At 44.8% G+C, this 22413-nt stretch overlaps 1 pseudogene; it reads right to left on the bottom strand.

Annotated features, from left to right (window-relative positions):
• Nucleotides 1-10115: 10115 nt before the first annotated feature.
• LOC126471681 (5S ribosomal RNA) lies at nucleotides 10116-10232 on the bottom strand (annotated as a pseudogene).
• Nucleotides 10233-22413: the final 12181 nt, after the last annotated feature.

Consider the following 22413-nt stretch of genomic DNA (forward strand, 5'->3'; position numbering starts at 1 on the left):
ATGATGGCGTCCTCTTGGGTAAAATATTCCGGAGGTAAAATAGTCCCCCATTCGGATCTCCGGGTGGGGACTACTCAGGAGGACGTTGTTATCAGGAGAAAGAAATGGAATGGACAGTGTCTTGAAAGGAGGATATAAGATGAACATCAACAAAAGCAAAACGAGGATAATGGAATGTAGTCGAATTAAATCGGGTGATGCTGAGGGAATTAGATTAGGAAATGAGACGCTTAAAGTAGCAAAGGGATTTTGCTATTTGGGGAGTAAAATAACTGATGATGGTCGTAGTAGAGAGGATATAAAATGTAGACTGGCAATGGCAAGAAAAACGTTTTTGAAGAACAGAAATTTGTTAACATCGAGTATAGATTTAAGTGTCAGTAAGTCGTTTCTGAAAGTATTTGTATGGAGTGTAGCCATGTATGGAAGTGAAACGTGGGCGATAAATAGTTCAGAGAAGAAGAGAATAGAAGCTTTCGAAATGTGATGCTACAGAAGAATGCTGAAGATCAGATGGGTAGATCACTTAACTAATGAGGAGGTATTGAATAGAATTGGGGAGCAGAGGAGTTTGTGGCACAACTTGACTAGAAGAAGCGATCGGTTGGTAGGACATATTCTGAGGCATCAAGGGATCACCAATTTAGTATTGGAGGGCAGTGTGGAGGGTAAAAATCGTAGAGGGATACCATTAGATGAATACACTAAACAGATTCAGAAGGATGTAGGTTGCAGTAGGTACCGGGAGATGAAGAAGCTTGCGCAGGATAGAGTAGCATGAAGAGCTACATCAAACCGGTCTCTGGACTGAAGACCACAACAACAACAACAACAACAACAACAACAACTGCTCTCTTCTCAAGGGTCTGTAGGGAGTCCAAAAATTAGCTTTACATTAGTCACATGACTAAACACAACACTACGCTCATGAGGTGTGTAACACATTGGATGTGGCAGATGTAGGGGGTGAGCTGGTGCTAAGAAAAGGGTTACTCCTTTACTGAACAGCATCAGTGAGGGCAGCAGTGTCTGTGGCAGGACCTGTCTCCAGTCTATGGCAGCAACAGCGGGGCATCTGGACTAATTGACAGACCAGAGATGGGGCAGCAGTCTTTCTTGTCTTTCTTGTTGAAGACATTCCTCCAGCAGTAGTTGTCAGTATTTTGGCAAGTGTCCAGAGATGTCAATCGCTTTCTCGTTGGCAGTGGCATACGTTCAGGTCCAGTCCCTCGAGATTCTTGTGTCAAACAACGGTGTCCCCTGGTGATCGCATGATGTCAGGGGCGTAGCTCCACTACCTGCTCGCTGCAGGCGAGGTACCCCTTCTGTTGCTTTCACTCTCCATTGGCATAAGTGAAAGGGACGCGCGGAATTCTGTTCATGCCTCTATCGCCGTGGAGCTGCCCCAGTGTCGTCAGGTCAGCCATCTGCCTGCCCTGTCGCCTCAGGGGGGGTGGGGCGGAAGGGGGGTGGGCGAGGTCGCCTGTAACTGACAGCTGCCGATGTGGCTATGTGGTGATGTCAGATCAGCGGGTCGTTTTCCTGGGATGGTCGCCCGGCTGTGACGTCACGCTGGCAGCTGCACTCGAGCTCTCGAGCGCCACCAGGATCGTTGCGATACGTGGCGCCTGCCTCACGCCCGGCCACGTCCAGCCATAGTCCGCTTCTCGCTCGCCGTTAGGAATGCCGTAGTCGCCCCCACAATCCTTAGCGCGTATTTTAGTGCCGTGTTTTTACAATGAATGTTTACAAAAACACATACATAGAAAATCATAACAGAAATATTAACTGTTTGTAATTTAGACATTACAATACGATTAATGCAAAACAAGCACCTTACTGCTTCTTTCATTTAAACAATGTTACTACTAAGGATCCTTGTATAAAAGTTCACTATCATTGCTAATTAACCACTTATCTAAAAGACATAAACTAATCATTTTCTAGTTGCGAAGCTGTGTTGCTGTTGCGTATGTCAATGTTTTGTCGGTTTCCCAATACCACTTATGCACCCTCAGTGGGCTAAGCTGACACAGGCTGTACATTCATACTTCAAGCACTGTCACAGCATGCAACTTTTACTTCTAATTATACTCTACCGATCACAAGTCTAGCTACGACCCTTTCTACTTTACGCTAGTCTGGACATTGATACTTTTCCTGACGCCATCTTATTGAATGGTGACACTGATGCGGATATCCGGGACAGAAACTGGGTCGAACACCGCTCACCGCCATCTGTACACTCCTTTCTGTGCTGTCAAAATAGGTCAGACACCGGCACAAATTCACCTTTCCCTCTGAAACTGACCAATAATTCTCAAAAATCGCCGTACAGATATAATCAACTAACAGCTGCTGCAAAGACATAAATACAGTATTTTTATGATTTGTAGTGCATAAGGATGTATGTTTGTCTTCCCCTTTTTTCTGGTCCCATTCGAAATTACCTTCCTTCCTATTCATCCGAAAATGTACTACCGTGACTCGCACCCCACGTGCTCACGCCACGTAATACGAAACTTTGCCGACGGAGCGCTTCTGGCGCTGAAGATCCACAATCGAAAAACCACAAGGCAAACATCATTGCACTGCTGGCGGTAATCCATAAACAATAACCACAAACGAAAAAGCACCAGCAGAGAAAGATATCGCACCACAGGCGATTATCCATAAGCGTAACCACACTCGAAAACCACCAACGAGAACACATCGCTCCAATGGCGATATCGCTAATCGAACTACAGGGAGGAAAAAAAAAAACCCTACTCTAACGTCAACATGCTTTTGGTGTGGACAACCCATGTCCATCGCGCAAGATACTCCCATTGGTATCGGTGACGTGATCCAAATCACGCCAAGATGCATTATCGGATCACAAATCAACTTCTGTGGCACCACTACCACTTCCCCCAAAATGAATTCTGAGCAGAACTGTGTCTTCAAGACTTGTGCAGTTATTTCTGAACCAAAAATACAGTTTTCTCGTTGTTCCAATATATACCTTTGCTGTGGCGTGACAAGCTACTAGTCCAGCAATGTTCAAGCATTGAACCAACCATTTTTACCATAAACTCAAGAGGTTTCCGCCGAGAAATCGGCACATACCCATCCACGAAATAAATTTCTATCTGTGAAACATGAAAGGATACCAGTGCGTCCCAAATTTGCAGTAAACTATCAAGGCGCAAATGTTATACAGAAAATTACAAACACCTAACGCATTGATCGGATGTCACAGGAGAAGATCTTATCCTACAATATTACAATAATGAATCATCCAAAAAACAAATAAAGAACAATACGCTAAGTGACTACATAAGTGAATTGGAAACAAATGATTCTTGACATTAACCCACGCGGACGTCTGCTGCGGTTTCTGTTTGAGGGGCTAGGTGGTCTGATTTCCACTGCGTCATTCTGGTGATCACGTTGAGGACTTCGCCTACCAATCCCTCCATTATTTCTTGTTTGGCCCGCGTTCCACCCGGGCTACGTGAACTGGTTGCAATTTTAATTTCCCTCCTGTTGTTATTTCTGTTTTCTTGAAAATTGCTACCATACGTCCCTCGTCGGCTCCTATCATTTCACTGAGGCTCATTGTTGAATCTTTGGCTTTGGTATTGTTTCTCGTCGCCCTGTTTCTATTTGTGTTTTTTCTGTCATTATTTCCACCTGATGCACCTTGCGAATTCGGTCCCTCGCGATTTGTGCATCCTTGACAAAGTCCAGCTCTCGTAAAGCGCTTTTTAATGACTCTATTGTTTCGTTACGTTTCCCAATGAGCAGTTCCTGGAACCCCAATGACAATTTCATGCACCACTGTCGCATCATCTCCTTATCACTATACGGTTGGTCCAGGTAACGGTTTTTGTTTTCAAGCGTCTCGAAATACTCTACTGGATGCAGCACCCCGATGCTTCGTAGTCCTTCAAAAAATGGTTCAAACTGAGGTCATCAGTCCCCTAGAACTTAGAACTACTTAAAACTAACTAACCCAAGGACATCACACACATCCATGCCCGAGGCAGGATTCGAATCTGCGACCGTAGCGGTCTCGCGGTTCCAGACTGTAGCGCCTAGAACCGCTCGGCCACACTGGCCTGCCGACCGTAGCAGTCGCGCGGTTCCGGACTGAAGTGCCTAGAACCGCTCGGCCACCGAGACGGCTCGTAGTCCTTCCCTAGCATAGTCTCCTGTTAAATCATTTCTTGGGTGTCCTGCGACCACTAGGTCTCTAGGAAAGCCTCTCTTAATTCACCGTAGCTGCGGCAGTCGGCTGCAACGCTACGCATGTGCTCTGCTATTGAACCTTCCAGGTATCCACAGACAAATTCCAATTTGTATACTAGTGGCCATGACTCGAGTAGTGCGCAATCATACTGAGCCATCCATGACTTGGGGTATAATGAATTGTGCTTCTCTTTGTAAACATGAAAATTTTGAATTGAGAGAAAATATTTTAAGTCGATATATCTATAATTTTGCGCTCCTGGACTTTCTCTGAATTCTGGCAAGCGTGTGCCCAAAATTTCACTGCCAGTCGATCCCTGAATGGTGTTTTACCCTCGTCTCCTGTCATCAGTCATGTAGTAGTTTTTCAGTACGTCTGGGTCGCGCGCATTGGTGGTCCGGGTCGATACTTCATGTATTACGCGCCACTGACTGCGCGCGCTCTGCCGAGCGTCGTACCCCGATAAGCGAGACCTCCTGCCGTATATTGGCCTGTGCCAGGGATATGGCTCCAGGTTGGGTTGCAATATTTTGTCTTTGAAATTCCTGGAGATCAACGAACTCAAGACGCCGTGCTGTTGCTTCTTGCTGAATTTCTATACGGGCAGCGACCCGTTCGCATATTTGTCTCATCTCATCCGCCAGCTCATTCTGATGGGTAGTAATATGTGTTTGCTGGTCTCTGACTTTTAACCTTTCTTTCTGTGTCTTTACAGCTACTCTCTGTCCCTGTTTTTTGAGAGCAGAAATAGCCTTCTTGGTTGCGCCCACTTCGACCTTTGCCAGCGCTGCCTGATCTCGTGCAATCTGCGCAGTCTTTCGCGCATCTCGTGCTACTAATCTGACTGTCGCAGCCTCACATTTGGACTCTACAGCTACTTCTCGCGTCTCATGTGATTTTTTTAATAGTTTCTTCAATATATGCCTTTTCACCTTCAACTTTATTCCTGATCTGATTTACGTTTTCGACAAACTCAGCAGCCCTCCTTTTAATTTCCTCGATTTCTTTGATGACTTCGTTCTGTCTCTTTTCCTCCTTGTCCTGTCACTTCTAAATTTTCCTAATTTCATTAATGAGGACCTCCTGTCTTTGGTCTTCTTCCTGCCGTCTCTTTTCTTCCCTTTCCTTCCTCTGTTTTTCCTCGTCCCGTCGTCTCTTCTCTGCCTCTTGCATAAATTGAATGATCGATTCTAATTGTGTACTTCCAGTTACGTACCCTGGACTAGACGCACACGACTCAACTGCTCTATGACGCCCAGTCCGCGAAATTGGACTGTAACTTTCCGTTCTGTACCTCTTTCCGTATTTACAGAACCTACATGACCTGCCATCTAGGCACCGTTTTCAGTTTCATTTCATGAATGAACTGAACCCTCATCATCGGAGCATACTGCATTTGACATTTGTGCCCTGTTTGCAGAGTGATTTAAATGAACTTCTTACGCCGTTCTGCCTTGTTCTGCATCAATGGCTGGCTCGTATTGCATTTTGAACGACATTAGTGTGCAGCCTTTCTCACAATACAGATGTGCCGCGCTTCTCGTAAGCATTCAAATCGATTGCTACTTCGGTGAGTTTTCGACTCACCACAACTTTACTCTGATCTTCTTTCAAATAATGCACACATTTATGCCTAAGCCCATGAAACAAAACCTATTCTACAATATCGTCCACATCCCCATACTTAAATTTTTTCCACAAAATCTTGCACAACGCTACTAGCAACGACGCAACATCAGATACAAACAATTCATGCACTGAAATCAAATAACTACAAGATACTAATAATTGCTGTGATGTAACGCATAGCGCCAAGACCAAGTCTAAATGTTCTCAGCCCACCATACTCTCAATTTGAAAAAAAAAAAAAATAAAAAAAAAAACAAAAAAAACCGGGCCTGTTCGATAAGATAACGAACTAACTAGTTTACAAAAGCGCCATGATTCTAGATCCTGGTCAGAGGGCGCCAATAGCAAGCTGTCGCTTGTTTTAATAAAAAGTATGTGACTGAGTGATGCTAAATGTTATTATCTTAACATAAAAAAGTATTATCTTCTCAATAACCTTCAAGTCATGAACACACCCTCATTTTTTACATTTGAAATTAGTGAATTTTACTCATGGCACTTTTGTTGCCTATGCCTGTGGTCACTTTCAGAATTAAAATTAATTAATTTAATAAGATTGGACCTTAAATTGCTGGTGCACCCATGAACCACCACAGTAAAATAAAAACAGTGAATAGTTGAGAGTGTATGAATGAGAACAGTGGCACGTTTAAGGTTAAAAAATAATGACAAGTTTTATTAATCCTTTTATAGCTACAATGAGCTGATAAATCTTACATACAAATGACAGACGCAAATCTGAAAAATGATAGTGTTTTATTGGCAAAGCAAGGAGCCAATCAGCGACTCCAGATCTCTCTCGTCTGAAGAAACAAGATTTTAGACTAGGGAGGCGTCGTTCTCATGGTAAGCATGGCCGCGTTTGGGCAAAAATAAAACATCTACCTAGATGGCCATTCCTCTGTAAAGAATTCGTGTTAGTCTTGGGAGGCCAAGACTAACACGAATTCTTTACAGACGAATGGAAAAACTGGTAGAAGCCGACCTCGGGGAAGATCGGTTTGGATTCCGTAGAAATATTGGAACACGTGAGGCAATACTGACCCTACGACTTATCTTAGAAGCTAGATTAAGGAAAGGCAAACCTACGTTTCTAGCATTTGTAGACTTAGAGAAAGCTTTTGACAATGTTGACTGGAACACTCCCTTTCAAATTCTGAAGGTGGCAGGGGTAAAATACAGGGAGCGAAAGGCTATTTACAATTTGTACAGAAACCAAATGGCAGTTATAAAAGTCGAGGGACATGACATGAAAGGGAAGCAGTGGTTGGGAAGGGAGTGAGACAGGGTTGTAGCCTCTCCCCGATGTTATTCAATCTGTATATTGAGGAAGCAGTGAAGGAAACAAAAGAAAAATTCGGAGTAGGTATTAAAATCCATGGAGAAGAAATAAAAACTTTGAGGTTCGCCGATGACATTGTAATTTTGTCAGAGACAGCAAAGGACTAAGAAGAGCAGTTGAACGGAATGGATAGTGTCTTGAAAGGAGGATATAAGATGAACATCAACAAAAGCAAAACGAGGATAATGAAATGTAGTCGCACTAAGTCGGGTGATGCTGAGGGAACTACATTAGGAAGTGAGACATTTAAAGTAGTAAAGGAGTTTTGCTATTTGGGGAGCAAAATAACTGATGATGGTCGAAGTAGAGAGGATATAAAATGTAGACTGGCAGTGGCATGGAAAGCGTTTCTGAAGAAGAGAAATTTGTTAACATCGAATATAGATTTAAGTGTCAGGAAGTCGTTTCTGAAAGTATTTGTATGGTGTGTAGCCATGTATGGAAGTGAAACATGGACGAAAAATAGTTTGGACAAGAAGAGAATAGAAACTTTCGAAATGTGGTGCTACAGAAGAATGCTGAAGATTAGATGGGTAGATCTCGTAACTAATGAGGAAGTATTGAATAGCGTTGAGGAGAAGAGAAGTTTGTGGCACAACTTGACTAGAAGAAGGGATCGGTTGGTAGGACGTGTTCTGAGGCACCAAGGGATCACCAATTTAGTATTGGAGGGCAGCGTGGAGGGTAAAAATCGTAGAGGGAGACCAAGAGATGAATACACTAAACAGATACAGAAGGATGTAGGTTGCAATAGGTACTGGGAGATGAAGAAGTTTGCTGAGGATAGAGTAGCATGGAGAGCTGCATCAAACCAGTCTCTGGACTGAAGACCACAACAACAACACCTAGATGGGACCATAATCACTCTTTTATGGAGAGATCTAATTTTTCCAGACCGACCATTTCCAATGTCTGAAGGAAGGCTGTAAAGCTTCCAAGAAATATATATGTTTTTGCCACTTGCTAAAAGAACCTGGCTGCTTGCTAGCGTCAGGGGAGTTACAGCGTTGCCTCAATTAAACACATACACCAGCTGCTCTGCCCGTATCGTCCCAGCTTCTGATATGAGGATGCATTGAGTTTTATGACCTTCCTACCAATTGCACAACGGCTTAGTTTACAACAGTCTCTCTTAAATGACTTCCTCCACTCACTTTCCACCAACTGGCCACCTTCGCAAGAGACTGCCGCCTGGCCCAGGTAAAATGTTTTGCGAACCAGTGCCCTCCTGTCAGACCATAAGTAAAAGGAGGAAGGTGCTATGACCAGGAGTCTCTCTGCAGTATGATCCACTGAGTGCTGTTTCCCAGAATCACTCACACAGCCTAGTCGGTGCACTCAGAATTTATGTCACCCAAATCATCTCTCTCCCCGTTCTCTGTCGCCTCCACTATAGCCCCTTGTGTACAAGTTCTCTACAGGCTACACACGCAACTGTAAGAATATTCTGTCCACAATTTCCTCATGTAAAAAGTCATAAAACACACATACCAAATGTAGTATTAGAGAACACCGATATCATGACCTAAAATATGGGTATTAATCTGGCTGACAATGTTGTTAAAGTCAGAGAGTGGCGTGCCACTTCTCAGATGTTTCACATGCCACATGAGATCATGTATTGTATTCTTTCATTCAGAATTTTATTCTGAAATATATACTACAGCTGCTGAGAAAACAACAGCTGTGAATAAGATCATACATTCTTTGTATGGGAAGCCATATGAGAATATGAGTTGTCATGGAGCTGCAGTAGCCCTTGTGAGAGAAGAACCTGACATGTTATTGATATGGTAACCTTCAACTGGCTTACCGACTTGCCTTGCCAAATGCGTTATTGCAGTGAGCAATAAACACAATTTGGTCCTTCTTTTAGAGGTGATCCTTGATATCAAAAAAGATTGTCAGGATGACTTCCCAGTTGGTCCTTCCGTTTCCAGATCTTTCACGAATGGAGACAATGAGTATTTCCACTTTCTCATCAACGTCTAAATCTACGTGATTAGTTTGCTATTCACAATAAAGTGCCTGGCAGAGGGTTCGATTAACCACCTTCAAGCTGTCTCTCTACCGTTCCACTCTCGAACGGCGCGCGGGAAAAACGAGCACTTAAATTTTTCTGTGCGATGAGTCTTTCTCTCTTCTTAGTAATTGTCCACCCATAAATAGACTCCGGTCACCATTTGATTGAGAAAATCATTCCCTTCACTATTGTAATCATGCTCCTGCGTTATTGTCTTCTGTGTATGAAGCTGATAATGGTTTTCTGTTGACAAGTTCATCACGGATGATACTGTGTCAAGAGCCATAACTTACGTGGAATTCGCTGCAATTTTAGTTATAACGATGAGCCTGATGGCACAATTTCACTGGCTGATCTGCTGTTTCACTGCCCCAGTTTGCAATGTTACTATGGCTCACTATAATCAAAGACAAGAACAATGTGGTGAATCCTGTGGCACCTGTTGCCCGAAATTTCAACTTTTCCATGTCCATATAAGGTCAAGGAAATGTGTGCTGCTGAGGACATCGCCGAAATAAATTGGCCGAATAATTCTCCGCCAAAATACTGTAATTTCAAATTTAAATGTGTTCATAAAATCATTTTATTCTGTGTATCCTAAATCTAACTGGAAAGGATGTAGTAATATGTTTTAGATAAAGAAAAGTTGGAACGAAGTACGCCCTAGACCGAAAACAAAAAAAAAAGCACTCCGTCTTCAGGTCACAAGTAGCCCATCGGGACCATCCGACCGCCGTATCACCCTCACTGAGGATGCGGATAGGAGGGGCGTGTGGTCAGCACACCGCTCTCCCGGTCGTTATGATGGTTTTCTGTGACCGGAGCCGCCACTATTCGGTCGAGTAGCTCCTCAACTGGCATCACGAGGCTGAGTGCACCCCGAAAAACGGCAACAGTGCATGGCGGCTGGATGGTCACCCACTCAAGTGCTGGCCACGCCCAGCAGTGCTTAACTTCGGTGATCTCACGGGAACCGGTGTATCCACTGTGGCAAGGCCGTTGCCGCAGACCAAAAACAAGCTTAAAATAAATTAAAAGAGTCGCGAAGCAGACTAAGGCTAAGGAACCAATGGGTTACTTCCATGTCGTCAGAAGCAGAGCAGAGCGTGGACGGGAGGCAGGCAAGAGGGAAACACTTATGGGTCGCCAGGCGACGCTGTCATGTATCTGGAGAAAACCTGTGCTGTTACACAGCCACTGTCATCACAGAAAGCACAATTTTGTCTGTGTAGGTGCTACGAAAGGAGTGATTGCCAAGTTAATGATAACTTATCAGGTAGTGTAAAATGAAGAAGTCATTGCGAATATGACTTTCATGATATACTGGTGTATGGTGTATGAGGAGTGCAATTATATGGCGTTAGTTGCACATCATTAACTTTCATGGACCCGAGTAACGATAAATCTAGCTGGAATTCGCTGTACGACAGCAAGTGAGTTCCTGTGTGTCCGTAAATCAGTTACAGAGATTAGTAATGGTGACAAGGTGGAAAGTGCTATTTAATGAACAGTCTTGAGAAGTGGCTGGCAGCATACGATTATATTAACTGAACGAGCAACTGAAGAGCCGCGCAGGATTAGCCGAGCGGTCTCAGGCGCTGCAGTCATGGACTGTGCTGCTGGTCCCGGCGGAGGTTCGAGTCCTCCCTCGGGCATGGGTGTGTGTGTGTGTTTGTCCTTAGGGTAATTTAGGTTAAGTAGTATGTAAGCTTAGGGACTGATGACCTTATCAGTTAAGTCCCATAAGATTTCACACACATTTGAACATTTTTGAGCAACTGAAGAGTTGGGTCCTTTGGAAAGACAATCAGGCCTTACGTAGCTTGAAAATGTTCCAAATTCTGTAATTGCTCTAGGAAGTAATTTTGTGCCCTTTTTGGGAGGATATACAACCATTCAAAATGCTGAAGTTCAGTTGTAATTGACGGACAACACTTCCTAGTGCCCCCGACGATTTTATAGAATAACTTTACAGGAAGCACACTGGAAGAATTTCTACGAGTACTACAAGTCAATAAATCATAAATAAGCGAGAATTATGTGTAATTTCAAAATAGGGCCAGTATGGTGGAAGTGTACTCACTATCTTCTGTCAACCAATTAAGGTGTTGTTTGAGATAGTGTCCACCATGCATTTCAGACAGTTCAACCATTGACTTACCTTCTGATAGAAGTTCAGTACAATAGCTGCGGGCATGCAGTAGTTTTAAAATGAACAGTAATACCTCTCTATGATTTGAACATTTTCGAATTGGACAATTGCAGTAGATCGTTAGTAACAGGTATGTTGCCTGTAATGCATATGTGTTGTGTTACTCTGACAGTTTCTGCAGTGTCATTTGTTTCTCGGCGTTGGTGGCGTTCCAAGTACAAATACGCTGCTAAGGACGTTGCATTTTGCAGACAGGGTGACAGTGCAGGGAGCTCTATGTCTACTGTTGTTTGACTTTAGTAAAATAGTGAAATTGAAAGTCAGGAAAAGAACTAACTGTTCTCAAGCTACACTCCTGGAAATGGAAAAAGAACACATTGACACCGGTGTGTCAGACCCACCATACTTGCTCCGGACACTGCGAGAGGGCTGTACAAGCAATGATCACACGCACGGCACAGCGGACACACCAGGAACCGCGGTGTTGGCCGTCGAATGGCGCTAGCTGCGCAGCATTTGTGCACCGCCGCCGTCAGTGTCAGCCAGTTTTCCGTGGCATACGGAGCTCCATCGCAGTGTTTAACACTGGTAGCATGCCGCGACAGCGTGGACGTGAACCGTATGTGCAGTTGACGGACTTTGAGCGAGGGCGTATAGTGGGCATGCGGGAGGCCGGGTGGACGTACCGCCGAATTGCTCAACACGTGGGGCGTGAGGTCTCCACAGTACATCGATGTTGTCGCCAGTGGTCGGCGGAAGGTGCACGTGCCCGTCGACCTGGGACCGGACCGCAGCGACGCACGGATGCACGCCAAGACCGTAGGATCCTACGCAGTGCCGTAGGGGACCGCACCGCCACTTCCCAGCAAATTAGGGACACTGTTGCTCCTGGGGTATCGGCGAGGACCATTCGCAACCGTCTCCATGAAGCTGGGCTACGGTCCCGCACACCGTTAGGCCGTCTTCCGCTCACGCCCCAACATCGTGCAGCCCGCCTCCAGTGGTGTCGCGACAGGCGTGAATGGAGGGACGAATGGAGACGTGTCGTCTTCGGCGATGAGAGTCGCTTCTGCCTTGGTGCCAATGATGGTCGTATGCGTGTTTGGCGCCGTGCAGGTGAGCGCCACAATCAGGACTGCATACGACCGAGGCACACAGGGCCAACACCCGGCATCATGGTGTGGGGAGCGATCTCCTACACTGGCCGTACACCACTGGTGATCGTCGAGGGGACACTGAATAGTGCACGGTACATCCAAACCGTCATCGAACCCATCGTTCTACCATTCCTAGACCGGCAAGGGAACTTGCTGTTCCAACAGGACAATGCACGTCCGCATGTATCCCGTGCCACCCAACGTGCTCTAGAAGGTGTAAGTCAACTACCCTGGCCAGCAAGATCTCCGGATCTGTCCCCCATTGAGCATGTTTGGGACTGGATGAAGCGTCGTCTCACGCGGTCTGCACGTCCAGCACGAACGCTGGTCCAACTGAGGCGCCAGGTGGAAATGGCATGGCAAGCCGTTCCACAGGACTACATCCAGCATCTCTACGATCGTCTCCATGGGAGAATAGCAGCCTGCATTGCTGCGAAAGGTGGATATACACTGTACTAGTGCCGACATTGTGCATGCTCTGTTGCCTGTGTCTATGTGCCTGTGGTTCTGTCAGTGTGATCATGTGATGTATCTGACCCCAGGAATGTGTCAATAAAGTTTCCCCTTCCTGGGACAATGAATTCACGGTGTTCTTATTTCAATTTCCAGGAGTGTATGATCGGAATGGGGAAACCAAGTAAATGCGAGTAAAGGCCGATTCACACAAGACGTTGGAGGGGAGATTGTTCGTAAATGAATGCATAGAATGATTTTAAATTGATATGTTTCGTATCCCGCCTGGAAGGTGGCGCGTGGGTCTGCTCCTGAAAACTGAAAGGTAGGACGAAGGTAGGAAGCTAGGAGGAGCGGGTGAGGTAGAACTCTCGGCACTGCAGAGTGAACTAAAATCACCTTTACTTAACTTTGCGTACAAGTAGTGGTTCGCCCACTGTGAAATAGAAACAATGTAGCTAGGTCGTCTCCTCGGAATCAAATAGGCTGAATCTGGAGCGGCGCTCGTAGAGCTCCACAGCGCCGGCTAGAGGGCGCTGTCGTTGGTGTCGGTGTAGTGCCAACCCACGAACTTGCACCTACGCCTTGGCATCGTAGCTATCGATACCACAATATGTAATATAATTTATTCATTACTTGCATTCAAGAGCATAATTGAATAAAATCTTACTATCAAGGTAATAAAATGCGCTTGGAATAAGGATCGGAGCACCTGATACGCAATGTGACCTTAAATTAGTATTAATGGCTCCTGATACGCAACCTGACATTGAAAAGTTAAACATTCTCGAAGTGCAATCTGACTTCAAAGTATATCAATCAGAAACGCTGCTTTACTATATATTTAAGTGGGTACATGTGATTGACTGCGGAAAAAGTGAGAAGCAACTAACTGAATCTAATGCGCAACTCAGAATTGAAAATACATCGAACAAACTGTAGCTGAAATTAATTCATTAGCAAACGCAAGCCTGAATCTGGATTGTAGCTTATTGAGTATTGCTCCTCTAGTAAAATTCCTTAAGTCCTGATTGCTGCTGGTTCGGCCTCACCTGTTGATATGCCGAAACATGAGATGGCTGCAAGTTCTACAGTTTTACGCCACCTGGTGTGAGAGCTGCATTGGATCACGGCGGTAGACAGCTAGGGCCGGTGGCGCGGAGCGGCGCTTCTCCAACGAGTGCAGCAACAACAGTCTTACTCGACGACAGCAACAAAAGCGTCCTTTCTGAAGTTATGAGCCTTAACTTTTCGGTTCGGTTTTATGGCTGAACTGCGTCTCAAGTTAGGTGAAGTGGACCTGAGCGAATCAGAACTGTTGTTACTCTTATAAATTTCTCCTTCCTATACTTTTGTTTATTATGATTAATCACTAGTTTTTCAGGGGGCAAAAATGTCATCTCGACTCCCACTTCGCTGCATCCAGCCAGTGGTGGATCCGTTTCAAGTTCTAACTCTTACTTTCCTTCCTATCACCAGTCCTCTGGGTTACAACTATTCTCCGTCCCCACTTATCTATATCGCTCTCCACTGGACAGTTTGTTGCTGCTAACGAATGGGAAGCTTGCATTTCAGTTGGGAAAAAACCCCGTTTTCTTGTGTCGTTTTCATGTGGCTAAAAGCAGAAATCTCCTATGTTTTCAGGACAGCCTACTCTCTCAAGGGGCGTCAGGCGTAAACGTTTGACAGTCTTCTGGACTGAGCACTTTCTTACATTAAACTGGTAACTTAGGAAAGCGAGCTTTGCTTCGAACCAGAGCGGTTACGCTAATGTTTCCGGGAGCGCATTGTGCTCAAAGGCACTGGGTTGGCTTGGCCAGCATCGCGCTTCCGATGTAGTTCAGGGAATGTAAGCGTCCATGACCACACAGCCAAGTGGGTGTTGCTGACATGAATTCACAGGCTACTACTAACTGGAACTTCGAATGAAGTTAATGAATCGTAACACTCTGTAGTGTAGCTCTAATTGTCTTTCTATTAAGCATGGGTTCTAGGCGCGCAGTCCGGAACCGTGCGACTGCTACATTCGCAGGTTCGAATCCTGCCTCGGGCATGGATGTGTGTGATGTCCTTAGGTTAGTTAGGTTTAAATAGTTCTAAGTTCCAGGGGACTTATGACCACAGATGTTAAGTCCCATAGTGCTCAGAGCCATTTGAACCATTTTTTTGAACAATGTCAACGCAACGGAACGGACCGTGACGAGGAGTCGCCGTCAAATGGTGGACGGCTCACACTAGACGGAACGGCAACTCGACGTCAGTTCGCTTGACCCAGTAACGAACCGTGAAAGTGAGGCTACGAGATTTCATTCGCAATACAAGAAGTAGGAGTATAATGTCGGAATTGAGGAACTAACAACGATAAATTTTATATATGGTTAAAAAACTGTATAAAAGATCTTCTTGATCAGTTTTGCTGACAAGTGAAACAACATTTCAAAATATCGACATTTATTTGCTAGCGAAAATATGCAGGGTGCTTTTTTTCCATCGTGTACAAAGTCCAGGGGTTGATCGATGAGAGGATACGGAAAAAAAGGGCCAATGAACGTATGTCCGGAAATGAATGGTTTCCATGCTAGAGACCAATTAGTCAGTCATACTTTGTTGCAGAGACTGCAGTCTAATACGCGCTGTACCATACAGCCACAGTTACAGTGTACGTTGAAAATGGTTTCCATGTGCCTCAACGCATGCGTGTACGCGCCGTAGCATGTTCTGTATCACACGTTCACGTCGGACAGGCTGCATCCGAACAGTGTCAAAGGCAGCAAGAAAACGCTGCTTCAGTGTCTCCACATATGGAATGGCTCTACATATGCGATACTTTTGAGATAGCCCCATAACCAGAAATCGCACGGGTTGAGATTCGGTGAACGACCATGCTATGCTACTGGACTCCCTCGTCCGATCCATCGACCACGGAACACACGACCGAGATGCGTCTGGACGTTAACGACTGAGTGAGCTGGAGCACCACCATGTAGCAGCCACATAACCCATCGAATCATCACTGGCTCTTCTTCCAATAGGGGAGGCAAAATCACCCGCAAGAAACGCCGAAAGTTCCAGCCTGTTAAGCTACGTGGAAGGAAGACTGTTCACAAAATACTTTCGCAAATTATCCCGGCCCTCACATTCCGGCTGCATTAATGTTGATGATTCGCTGTCACAATACCATGGGGGTTCTGCATACTATCCCACAGATGACTGTTATGAAAGATGAAGATACCACTGCGCCTAAAGGTGGCCTCATCTGTGTGACACAAATCCAGGAATCGTGGTTGCTTGATGAAGAAACTAGTGACAGAACTGCTCCCTATTTGGAAAGTCCGACGCTAGTAAGCCCTGCATACGCTGTAAGTGATAAGGGTAGTAATAATTGTCATGGAGAATGTTCCACGCGATCGTCTGGCTTACTCTGTATTGGCGGGCCAACTGACTGGTACTGACACGACGGTCGTCTTCCACAGTGTAAATCACATTTTCCTCCAGCGCTGGTGTCCGAACATTTCAGGTATGTTCTTCATGATTTTCTGCTTCCTGAAACGCCCCTGTCTCAGACAAACGGCAAAACATTGTTGCAGGCATTGAATGCTGTGGTTGTTGTCGGCGGGGGATAGGTCTCCTGATACAACCTTGCTGCCCACCGCCCGTTGCCATCTGCCTTTCCGTAAGCAACCATCACGTCGGCAAGCTCTCGATTCGAATACGGAACCCTGTACAGCGCTGTATCATGTCCACTACAATGTGAGTCAGCAAGAGAAGTGAATGGGACACAACATTACCAGTTACTATGGCGGGAGAAGGCGCCAGGACATGACGTATGAGGAACAGTGCCACCCTCTAGGAGGAAATCATGCATACTGGAACTGTGGCTGCACGGTATAGCGCCTATTAGACCGCAGTCTCTGTGACAAAGTATGATTGAATAAATGGTCTCTAGCATGGAAACCATGCATTTCCGGATATAAGTTCATTAGACCTTTTTTGTTCCCTATCCACTTATCGATCAGTTCCTCGAGTTTGTACACGGTGGGAAAAATCACCCTGTATGCAAACAAATACATCAAACAATATTTATAAGGGAACAAGAACGCCGGACAGGGTGGCCGAGTGGTTCTAGGCGCTACAGTCTGGAACCGCGCGACCGCTACGTCGCAGCTTCGAATCCTGCCTCGGGCATGGATGTGTGTGATGTCCTTAGGTTAGTTAGGTTTAAGTAGTTCTAAGTTCTAGGGGACTGATGACCTTAGAATTTAAGTCCCGTAGTGCTCAGAGCCTTTTTTTTTTTTTTTTTTTAACAAGAACAGCCTGTTTACCTTATCTATTTTCTCCATACATATAAAATAATGTCATGAATAACAGTACTTTCTTCCTCAACAGAGCTGACTTTTTCACTTAAAATGTTATTTAAAGGAAACTGCTTCATCAACTTATGCTCTTATTTATAACCAGTGTAAGCGTCATCTCTGTTCTTTTATTGTAAAATCTAAATCATTCTCTGCTCTCAGATATCTGTCCTCGCTTGTAGGAGAACACTCAATGGAAAAAATATCCACGTCATGATAGAACATTTGTAGTTTGCCACAAAATGAAACAAAATAAAAAATGAAGAAACAGTAGCAGAAAATCCACTACTACAACATGAATGAGCGTGGCGGAAATAGGTTAGATTCCGATGTCAGCAAACGACGACACATGTCCCGCCACCAATGTTAACGTCAAAACTTTCTTCCCGAGAAACCCTGATGGTGACGTCCCGTTCTGTGCGCTGACGGCCTGCGTGGATGCCGCCGTTTGAAATGTATTGTGGAATGTCTTGACATAACGCGACGTTCCATTCCGTCAAGTGTGAAGTAGTCGGTCGATGGCTACGGATACGGTGGGTGTAAAAGTGAAAGTGGATTCCCGTGGATGCTCGTATTCGTTCTGGAGGAAGGGAAGAAGAAGGAAGATTAGAGTACCATCCCGTCGACAACGACGTAATTAGAGACGCTGCAGAAGCTCGGATTAGGGAAGGATGGAAAAGGAAATGGGCAGTGCCGTTCTCAAACGAAGCACCCCAGCACTTGCTGGAAATCACGGAAAACCTAAATCTGGATAACCGGAGAAAGATTTGAAGCGTCGTTTTCCTGAATACGAGTCCAATGTGTCGATCACTATTCCAAACCGCTCGGTCCTTCTGAAGGCAGGCAGGCAGCTGGAGCGAATTGTTGTTCCGAAAGAAAGAATCCACCACATTATGAGACGAGAAGGTTGGAATTTGGTTTTTAGTGAGCCACCGCTGTTCACTTTACATAAATAGCGGCTGGCCTAACTGAGGCATATCAGGGACCAGGGGGGCAGTACCAACGACGAAGGGTGGAAATCCTTGTTAGAGCAATACTGCTAGTGGCGGTACTCTCTAAAATGCGAGGGAACCGTGACGTTTACTCGCTTTTTTTATTAGTAACAGTCTACCAGAAGTAACCAAACGAGACTCTCGCAAGTAACTACAGTGACCAGACGTGCCATAACGTGGTAGTTTACGCAGTGTAGCCAGTAAAGGAGTCGCAAGTTCGCGTGTACTGATCTTCCTCTCCACTGATTGTAGCTGATGTCGTGCAATTCCTTTTCTAATCTTTCCACTCATTCATAACCTCTTCTTTCACGTGATAAACTGTCGCCATATTTAATCTCCGCAAATCGCAAATTAAATGTGGGCTTCGAAAATGTCCGTCTGGGACATAACCCATACCCGAAATACTTGGGGGTCATTTTAGACTGGGCTCTTACATTTAACAACCATTTAGAAAACGTAACAAAAAAAGTGAACGCCAGAATTGATATTTTCAGACAACTGGTTAGGTCAGGATGGGGTGCAAATGCAGATACGCTTCACTGCTACATTTGCATTATTTTATTCCACGGTATAATACTGTGCACCCGCGCGAAAAATGGTTTACATGTACACGTACTTGAAGTCACATTGTATCAAGCAATGAGACTAATCGGTGGCACTACTAAATCTGCACCACTTTCACGGATTCCTCTATTATGTAATATTGCACATCCATCAATAAGACGAGAAGCAGCAGTGATAGGAGAGTTCCAAAAGTGTTTCACTCACCAGAACTCATTTCTATATAATCAGCGGCAGAATACACCTGCCAGCAGACTCAAATCTAGAAAACTGCCCTGGCCAATGCAAGATGACGTTTGTCAAGAATGGAGAGAGGTTTTGCAGAAGTTTCCTCCGACTAATTCTCTTCTTATAACTGACCCTAGCAAACATGTGAATGGATTTGGTCTTCCAAGAAAACTATGGATGCCCCTGATTCTGTACAGGGCATGGGAGATGTGGTGCCTATTTGTATGAGAGGGGCTTGTACGAGGGCAGTTCAATAAGTAATGCAACACACTTTTTTTCTGAAACAGGGGTTGTTTTATTCAGCATTGAAATACAACAGGTTATTCCCCAATCTTTTAGCTACACAACACTATTTTTCAACGTAATATACATTCAATGCTACGGCCTTACGCCACCTTGAAATGAGGGCCTGTATGCCTGCGCGGTACCATTCCACTGGTCGATGTCGGAGCCAACGTCGTACTGCATCAATAACTTCTTCATCATCCGCGTAGTGCCTCCCACGGATTGCGTCCTTCATTGGGCCAAACATATGGAAATCCGACGGTGCGAGATCGGGGCTGTAGGGTGCATGAGGAAGAACAGTCCACTGAAGTTTTGTGAGCTCCTCTCGGGTGTGAAGACTTGTGTGAGGTCTTGCGTTGTCATGAGGAAGGAGAAGTTCGTTCAGATTTTTGTGCCTACGAACACGCTGAAGTCGTTTCTTCAATTTCTGAAGAGTAGCACAATACACTTCAGAGTTGATCGTTTGACCATGGGGAAGGACATCGAATAGAATAACCCCTTCAGCGTCCCAGAAGACTGTAACCATGACTTTACCGGCTGAGGGTATGGCTTTAAACTTTTTCTTGGTAGGGGAGTGGGTGTGGCGCCACTCCATTGATTGCCGTTTTGTTTCAGGTTCGAAGTGATGAACCCATGTTTCATCGCCTGTAACAATCTTTGACAAGAAATTGTCACCCTCAGCCACATGACGAGCAAGCAATTCCGCACAGATGGTTCTCCTTTGCTCTTTATGGTGTTCGGTTGGACAACGAGGGACCCAGTGGGAACAAACCTTTGAATATCCCAACTGGTGAACAATTGTGACAGCACTACCAACAGAGATGTCAAGTTGAGCACTGAGTTGTTTGATGGTGATCCGTCGATCATCTCGAACGAGTGTGTTCGCACGCTCCGCCATTGCAGGAGTCACAGGTGTGCACGGCCGGCCCGCACGCGGGAGATCAGACAGTCTTGCTTGACCTTGCGGCGATGATGACACACGCTTTACCCAACGACTCACCGTGCTTTTGTCCACTGCCAGATCACCGTAGACATTCTGCAAGCGCCTATGAATATCTGAGATGCCCTGGTTTTCCGCCAAAAGAAACTCGATCACTGCCCGTTGTTTCCAACGCACATCCGTTACAGACGCCATTTTAACAGCTCCGTACAGCGCTGCCACCGGTCGGAAGTCAATGAAACTATACGAGACGAAGCGGGAATGTTTGAAAATATTCCACAAGAAATTTCCGGTTTTTTCAACCAAAATTGGCCGAGAAAAAAAATGTGTTGCATTACTTATTGAACTGCCCTCGTAGATGCCCCGGCTTGTGCCTGTGGTGATGTCGTGCAAACTATGCAGCACCTTAACTGAGGAGTGTGTACTATGAAAATTTCGTGGTCGACTCAGCGAGCTGCATTTGGTGACACGAAGAACTGTAGAGCGGTTAAAAGGCCAAGATGTTATATATATATATATATTTATTCCCACGATTGTTTGATCGCTCGTTTATATTACGTATACAGTATTTTTGTGTATATTTAACTTTTTATATATTAAGTTCTTAAATAAGGCTGTAAAAGGATCATGTAAGCCAAACGAATAAATGAATAAAAAAACTTCGTTCTGCAATAGCTCTGAGACAGTGTCACTCACTGTGATAACGTAAAACGAATAACACCTCGTTGTTCTTGTACTACGCACATTATCTGTGGCGTGATCATGCTGTGCGCATATTACTCGATTACTACCGCACCTTTGTGACGTATTGTTAAAATCAGTGTTGATTGTGTAATTCAATATTTAGTCCTGTATACATCTCGATGAACCCCGGTAATTAATGGTCTGCTCTTATATGTACTCGATGTTCTCTGTTTACGCCTACGTGATTACTCTGCTATTCTCAATAAAGTGCCTGGCAGAGGGTTCAATGAACCACCTTCAAGCTGTCTCTCTACCGTTCCACTCTCGAACGGCACGCGGGAAAAACGAGCACTTAAATTTTTCTGTGCGAGCCCTGATTTCTCTTATTTTATCGTGATGATCATTTCTCCCTATGAAGGTGGGTGGCAACAGAATGTTTTCGTAATTGGAGGAGAAAACTGGTGATTGAAATTTCATGAGAAGATCCCGTCGCAACGAAAAACGTTTTTGTTTTAATGATTGCCACTCCAATTCACGTATCATGTCTGTGACACTATCTCCCCTATTTCGCAATAATACAAAACGAGCTGCCCTTATTTGTACTTTTTCGATGTCATCCGTCAGTCCCACCTGATGCGGATCCCACACCACACAGCGATACTCCAGAATAGGGCGGACAAGCGTGGTGTAAGCAGTCTCTCTGGTAGACCTGTTGCACCTTCTAAGTGGTCTGCCATTGAATCGCAGTCTTTGGTTTGTTCTACCCACAATATTATCTATGTGATCGTTCCAATTTAGGTTATTTGTAATTGTAATCCCTAAGTATTTAGTTGAATTTACAGCCTTCAGATTTGTGTGACTTATCGCGTAATCGAAATTTAGCTGATTTCTTTTAGTACTCATGTGAATAACTTCACACTTTTCTTTATTTAGTGTCAATTGCCACTTTTAGCACCATACAGATATCATATCTAAATCATTTTGCAAGTCGTTTTGATCATCTGATGACTTTACAAGACGGTAAATGACAGCATCATCTGCAAACAACCTAAGACGGCTACTCAGATTGTCTCCTATGTCGTTAGTATAGTTCAGGAAATAATAATAGCAGTTGACACGGAAAACCCATACTTAAGCCCTATTCCAATATGGGCTCTTAGCAATATACCAAAAGTTTGGAACTGCAACTAATACTGTTCATTGCAACTCACCCGGTATTACTGTGTCTTTTTCGCTTCACGGTGGCATTGTAAGCAGTGGACAAGTGTTCATGTAACTCGTTCTAAATTCCTCTAACGGAATGACCGAACTTATAGGCCTAATAGTGAGGCCTGGTCTACTAATTCTGCGAAAAGTCTGCCGATTGCAATGTACACTGCTG

Source organism: Schistocerca serialis, chromosome 3, assembly GCF_023864345.2.
Source record: "Schistocerca serialis cubense isolate TAMUIC-IGC-003099 chromosome 3, iqSchSeri2.2, whole genome shotgun sequence".
NCBI lineage: Eukaryota > Metazoa > Arthropoda > Insecta > Orthoptera > Acrididae > Schistocerca > Schistocerca serialis.